This window comes from Myotis davidii, unplaced genomic scaffold (assembly GCF_000327345.1).
Source record: "Myotis davidii unplaced genomic scaffold, ASM32734v1 scaffold496, whole genome shotgun sequence".
In the NCBI taxonomy this organism is placed as follows: Eukaryota; Metazoa; Chordata; class Mammalia; order Chiroptera; family Vespertilionidae; genus Myotis; species Myotis davidii.
The window spans coordinates 2,163,152-2,170,018 of record NW_006289398.1 but is presented as its reverse complement, the minus strand read 5'-3'; positions in this window follow the sequence as shown (position 1 = coordinate 2,170,018).

Below are 6,867 nucleotides of genomic sequence, written 5' to 3'. Positions count from 1 at the left end.
GTGGCCTAAGACTATCCTGCATATCAGATATTTACATTACAATTCATAACAGTAGCAACATTACAGTTATGAAGTAGCAACAAAAATAATTTTATGGTTGGGGGTCACCACAACATGAGGAACTGTATTTAAAGGGCCAGAGGTTGAGAACCACTGGTAATACAACCCAAGATAATAAAATTGTTCATTTAATCAATTTAATCAACCCAAGAACTGTGAATAATAGAAAAATCTAAAAGACAAAATAAGTATGTTTAAATTGAGGGGGCAAAAGAAGACATAGTAAAAATCAAAATGACAGGACTTAAGTGAGAGACTTGAAAAACAATTAAATAGAACTTTTAGAACTAAAAACTATGATCATTAAAATTTTAAATCCAGATTCAATAGCAGATTAGATACCATTAAAAAGAACCAGTGGGATGGCAGACTGATTTGAGAAAAACATCCAGAATAAAACACAAAGAGATAAGAACATAGGAAATATAAAAAAAAGAGTTTAAGAGACATGGGGGTTGACTGATATATTTGGAATTTTAAATCCAAATCAAATATAAGTTCCAGAAGAAAATGGAAGGGGGGAGGGGGTAAAAGGGACTAAAGAAATAATGGCTGAGAATACAGAATTTAAGGCCAGTGACTCCCAATTAGCATTAAAAAAAGAAGACAAACCAAAAAAGCCACATAGTTATATACATTGGAGCCAAACCTTTTTTAAAGGAAATTCTTAAAAGCTCTCAAATAGAGAGAGAACCTAAAAGTAAATGACAATTAGGCTGACCACAGAATTCTAACTAGCAACAATGGAAGAGTTTCTCTTATACCCAACTAAACTATTGTTACAGAATAAACGGGAAATGAAGGTATTTTCAAAAATGAGGCTAAAAATTTTTATCACTGATATCTATTGCTAAAAAAAACACAACAAAAAACAAAAAAGACAAAAAAAAAGACAAAAAAACTACTACTTTGATGTGTTTCAGAAAGAAGCCCAAATTGAATCCCAAAGGAAGTATGAAGCAAGACGAAATGATGAGCAGAGAAATCAATAAGCATTGACTTAAAACAAGAAGAGCTAATCTGGAAGACTCAAAAGCAAGGTAAATTAAAAAATTAAAGAACAATAACATCAGAAATGGGAAGAGGTAGTTTAAGTCCTCGTATATGGGGAAAGGAAAACAAAGAAATACTCAATAACTAGTGCAGAATTTTTATTATACCCTGTGAAATACAAGGAATAGATTCAAGGCAATAGAAGGAGGTAGAGGAAGTTTAATGAAACAATATAATAAAGGGAAAAAGAAAGAGAAAGAAGAAAAAAAATAAAGAAGCACATGGGCGAGATGTTCTGGAAACCCCTTTGCAGGATCAAATTCTCGATTCAACCATCTCTACTGAGGTTGGGCGCCACCTGATGGCGATTGTCTACTCTGACAAGTATGGACAGATTTCTGGGTGGAATAACCACCTGTTGAGCCCCCATTGCACCTCTGCCCAGCCCTGTCTCACAGAAGATGAGAACTTTAATCCATCTCCTGATTAAGAATTGGGACTGGGCACACAATAAGAGCCCATTGTCAATTGCATTAGACCAAAATTCATGTTTTGCCAGGATGTATTACATTTCAAAAAGAAATTAATAAAAGCTGAAAATTAATATTGAGCATTCAACTCAAAGAGTTAGAAAATCAAAAGGGTACACCAAAGAAAGTAGAATGAAGGGAATGACAAAGTATGGGTTTAATGAATTAGAAAATCAACAGAGAAGGTCAATAAAACCTAAGGTTTGTAAAAGATGAGTAAAATCAGTATCTTGCATGGAAAAAACATATACAACATTAAAAATGTTAATGAGATATAGCTAAAGAAATTAATTTTTAAATATGTAAGTAATATTACACAATAAAGTTTAAAATAGATTAAATAGACAATTTTATTACCTTTTAAATATTTAACCATTTTGTTTTTACACATATCAAAACATACAGAGTTATGCATGTAAATGATTGCATGTGATCATATATGTGATATTTTAGTGGTCTTGTATTTGCTTTCTATGTCTTGACCTACCCCTTCCCCCACAAGCACACATGTACCCAATGATATCCTATGTGTATGATACACATTTACTATGAGTGAAAACAGAAGGTATTTTATTTTCTTCTCATAATAATAAGTTCTAGAGCTACTCAGCTACTAACAGTTGTTTTGGCCTTCCCTTCATGGTATCAAGATGGTCACTGCAATGTCATGCATCCAGCCCACACCGAGTCAGGATGCAGGAAGGAGCCGGGACAACCAGCAGAACTCTCCATCCATCTCTTAAGCTAGTAGTCACAGGGCCATCCCTGGCTGGAAAGTGACTAGGCAGAAGAGGTTTGGGAATGGGCTTGGGTCAACACATCAACATTCATTATCTGCCATACTATGTTCTTTCTTAATTTTCTTCATGGTCCTATAATCCTATACAGATATACTACTGACACACATATTTATATACTAGAGGCCTGGTGCACAAAATTCACGCATGGGTAGGGTCCCTAGGCCTGACCGGCAATCAGGGCTGATCGGGGCCTTCCGGCTACCGGCCAGAGCCTTCCTTCTGGCTGTCAGCCAGGGCCTCCCTTCCCCAGCTGCCAGCTCCCAGCCGGGGCCTTCCTTCGTTCCACACCGCCCCCTGGTGGTCAGTGCCCGTCATAGCAAACGATCGAACTCCCGCTCTCCCAGTGGAACTCCCAAGGGGACAATTTGCATATTAGGCTTTTATATAGAGAGATTCTCAGTTATAATGAGACAAGAAAGTACCAGAAGGTTACACATGCATTCTTTGTTTCCTCCTTGTGTAAAAGCAGCCCACCTCCTCCTGTTTTCAGGTTCCACACGGCAGAGAGGGCACCTCACAGAATTCCAACCACAAGGACTGCCACTGACCAAGGGCTCCAGGTGCATGCTCTTAAATCTGAAGCTGCACTTCCCACAGGCTGCTCCGGCCAATAAGCAGGCAGTGCAGGGTTACTATGGTGGGTGTTTCCGACGAGACTGGGAACTCCTGATGGTTGACTCTGGGTCAAGGCCTCCCCAGTGGCCTGTTGAAATGTCCTAGGACTACACAGCAGTCTAGGACATTCCGACCACCCAACCTTCATTCTCCCTTCACTTCATTTGGTATCAGATTTGCATCATAGTCTGACCATCCTCTCAGCCTCGAATGACTCATTTTCTTTCCTCGGCTTTTGCTCCAATAAAATCCCTGCACGTTTAATTCTGTATTGGTGTCTGCTTCTCTGAGGATCCAGACTAACAGTCCATTACCCCTGTCGGGATGGTGACTTTCTTCTTGCCTGCTGGAACCTGGACACAACTCAACTGTAACTTGTATGTAGTTCAATGGGAACCCGGCCATGTCCCCTAGCAAGAGTGTTCCCACTCTGAGGATTGACAGGGACAGGAAGCACAAAATCTACCAGTGGGACCACTCCTGTTTCCACCCTGGGTTCCCAGGCCTATTGTTCTCCCTACTGGTGACATAGCATCACGTAGGGGTCTATGATTTAATACATATACCACATGCTGAAGCACGGCATCTCATTATCACAGAGTATTGACTCTGAGCTGGAGCATCAGCTGCAATTTAATTTTTTAAATATATTTTTATTGATTTCATAGAGGAAAGGAGAGGGAGAGATAGAAACATTAATGATGAGAATCATTGATCAGCTGCCTACTGCACTCCCACCACTGGGGACTGAGCCCACAACCCCGGCATGTGCCCTGACTGGGAATCAAACCATGATCCTGGTTCATAGGTTGACATCCAACCACGGAACCACGCTGGCTGGGCATCAGCTGCAATTTTAGACTGTCCCAGCTTCCCAACACACCAGCTGCTTCTGGACGGTGCAATATGTGAACGTATAGCATGGGGCAAAAGTAGGCTTACAGTTGTGAGTACACGAGACACAGTTCATCCTTGTATTATTATTTATTATTGTATTATTTTCCTTACAAACAACTATAAACTTATTTTTGCCCTACCCTATAGGTATTTTTTAAAAATCCACAAATCTCTAAAAAGAGTATGAAAATATTCCTCTCTTTTCCAATTAAATACCTGAGGCCAGATTTTTCCAGTCTGTACTTCAACCAAAACAACATAATGTAACCAATAAAATTTAGAAGCAGAGAGGACAACCTACCTGTCTTCTACTAAGCCAGACATGAATGAGACCTGCAAAACTGTAAAACAAGCCCTAGCTGGTCTGGCTCAGTGGATAGAGTGTTGGCCTATGGACTGAAGGGTCCCTGGTTCGATTCTGGCCAAAGGCACATGCCTGGGTTGTGAGCTTGACCCCCCACCCCTAGTTGGGGGCATGCAGGAGGCAGCCAATCAATGATTCTCTCTCATTTTTCTATCTCTCTATCCTTCTCCCTTCCTCTCTGAAATCAATAAAAATATATATATTTTAAAACCCTGTAAAACAATCTCACACTTTTCACTAATTACTTTTTGTTTTAGAAAATATGATTTTCCATAAAAATATGTTATTATGTAATGGTTTTATTTTCATTATATTTAAATACATTTTTAATGTCCTTATTTTTAATTTCTAATACAGTACATGTTGCTAGATTTAACATAAAAAAGGGGTTTTGTGGGGGGCGAGGACGGAGTCCTCATTCATTTTTAAGAGTTTAAAGAAGACCAACGAGTTTAAGAACTGCTGACGTCATGAATTTGGAACTATTGTTACCATCCCCATTCTATAGGTAAAGAAATTTATGCTTAGAGAAGTTAAGCAATCTTCTCAAAGTTATGCAGAAGATGTTGAGTCGCAGAGGTAAGGTCCAACCCAGGCTTCCTGGCTTCAGGGCCCAGATTCTTCACTACACACCATACTGTGGGCTTCGGTCAGACAATCCAACCACAGTAGCCCCAAGGGTTGGCATCATTATCACCCTTAAACTTGCCTGTTTTCAATGCCACAAAGGCCCATCCTTGCTCTTCCAGGCCTACTGATAAAGGCAGCAGTCCTCCCAGGTGGGTGATTGTCAAGGTCAATACCATGCTGGCTACTGGGCAGGGTGGGACAAGTGGTCCATCTCACATATCACCAAGTTGTTCCAAGTGTATGTCCAGATTCTCCCGGCTCTGAGACATGGCATTTTCCAATAGAATTGAAACTGGAAACAGTGATCTGATCTGAAACCAGGAGCTGACCAGGTTCCCCCTCTTTCCCCCTTCAGTTCTGCTCTACCCAACACAGGAGACACGGGACTCATGTAGCTCTTTAAATTCAAATTAGTTAGAATGTAATAAAATGACATCTTCAGTTCCTCAGTCTCACTGCCGTATTTCAGGTGCGTCTGAGTCATGCTCTGTACACGGATCTTGCCGATGCAGGGTCCTTGGAAATCTCCGTGGTCTAGTGAGGAATGTGCTGGCTGGCTCTGCAGTGTGTTTAACCTGGGCCATTGGACAACGAATATTCCTCAGATGGTGGTGGTGGTGATGGTGGTGAGGGTGATGAAAAGTGCTGAGAAGCAGCGTCTGCCCTTGGGATTAGCAAGTGGAGAGTTTCTCACAGAGCGGTCTTTAAATTTCCTGCATCCGATTCCCAGGTGGGTCTCAGCACCGCGCAGCCAGAATCTCTGCAAGCAGCCTTTGACCAGGCAGGCGTGGCTTGCTCTCATCAGCACTGGCCTTTATCCCTTCCCAGAATCGAACACCTTTAAGACTTCCCAGGTTCTCCATAGAGGTACAAAGTGGGGCCCCAGCCTTCCCCTGGGTTCATGTTAAATAGCCTGAGACTGGGACTTTTTAAAATCTCAGTGGTGAGTCTGTAATAACCCCAATTGCCTGAGCCTCCGCTTTTATCTACCTTTTTGTTAGGTTTCCTTAGGAATTCTTTGGGGTGTACACTCCAAGTAGATGTGACCACAACCAGGTGTGCGTTCTCTTTCCTTCAGGAGATGGGGGAGGCTGGAATGAGGTTCTTATTGGACGAGGAATCTCATTAATCCATGTGGGTGGGGCTGGCAGAAAAACAAATCTCAGCAGATGGCAAGCGTGGAAGACTCACAGAATTTCCTGAACTCCTCAAGCACAAAGTCGGGTCCTCGTTTCACAGGACCTTTGCTACAACATGACTTTTCTCTTTGGGCCCCAGCCAAGGACGTCTGATTAGCAGAAAGTACCAGAAGTACTGCATGCGAACACAGTGTCACTTAGAACACAGGGCTGGAAAAGGAATCCCAAGGGCAGAGTTCCACGCTACAGCCAGGCCCCATCGGGGAATTCATGAGGAGAGAAGATGCTGAACTTCATAGGACCAGGTGAACATTCCAGAACCCAAGGCAAGGCTCCCACAGGCAGGACTGCAGCTGGAGCCCTGGCCGAGCCCAGCCCCTCGCCAACAATGCCCAGGAAAGCCAGGAGCCCTTCCTCCTGCGAGGACAGGCCCACGACACATTTATGAGGTACCGGGTATGCACAGAGGAGCGTCTTCTTCAGGGGTCGGGGGATGGAAATAGATGAAACAGTAGTTTCTCTGCCATGAAAGTCATTATGTTCCATTAGAAGTCAAAAGTGTGGCAATGAGGTTAAAAAAAATAAGGAAACATGAAATTATCTGTGAATGTGGTACAAACACAATGTGGTTTAAAGAAAGGGACTCAGAAAGGCAAAAAATTAATGCTGATCATGCTTTCACAGAAGATGGTTAACATGAACAACCTTAATCATGAAAATGAACTCTTGGCTAACTTGCAGGCTGGGAGCTGACAGAGTGGTGTGTGTGTGTGTTGGGGGAGGGGGGTGTGAGCACACTCACCGGAGAAGCGAGAAGCGTGAAAGCTAAGCCACATCCC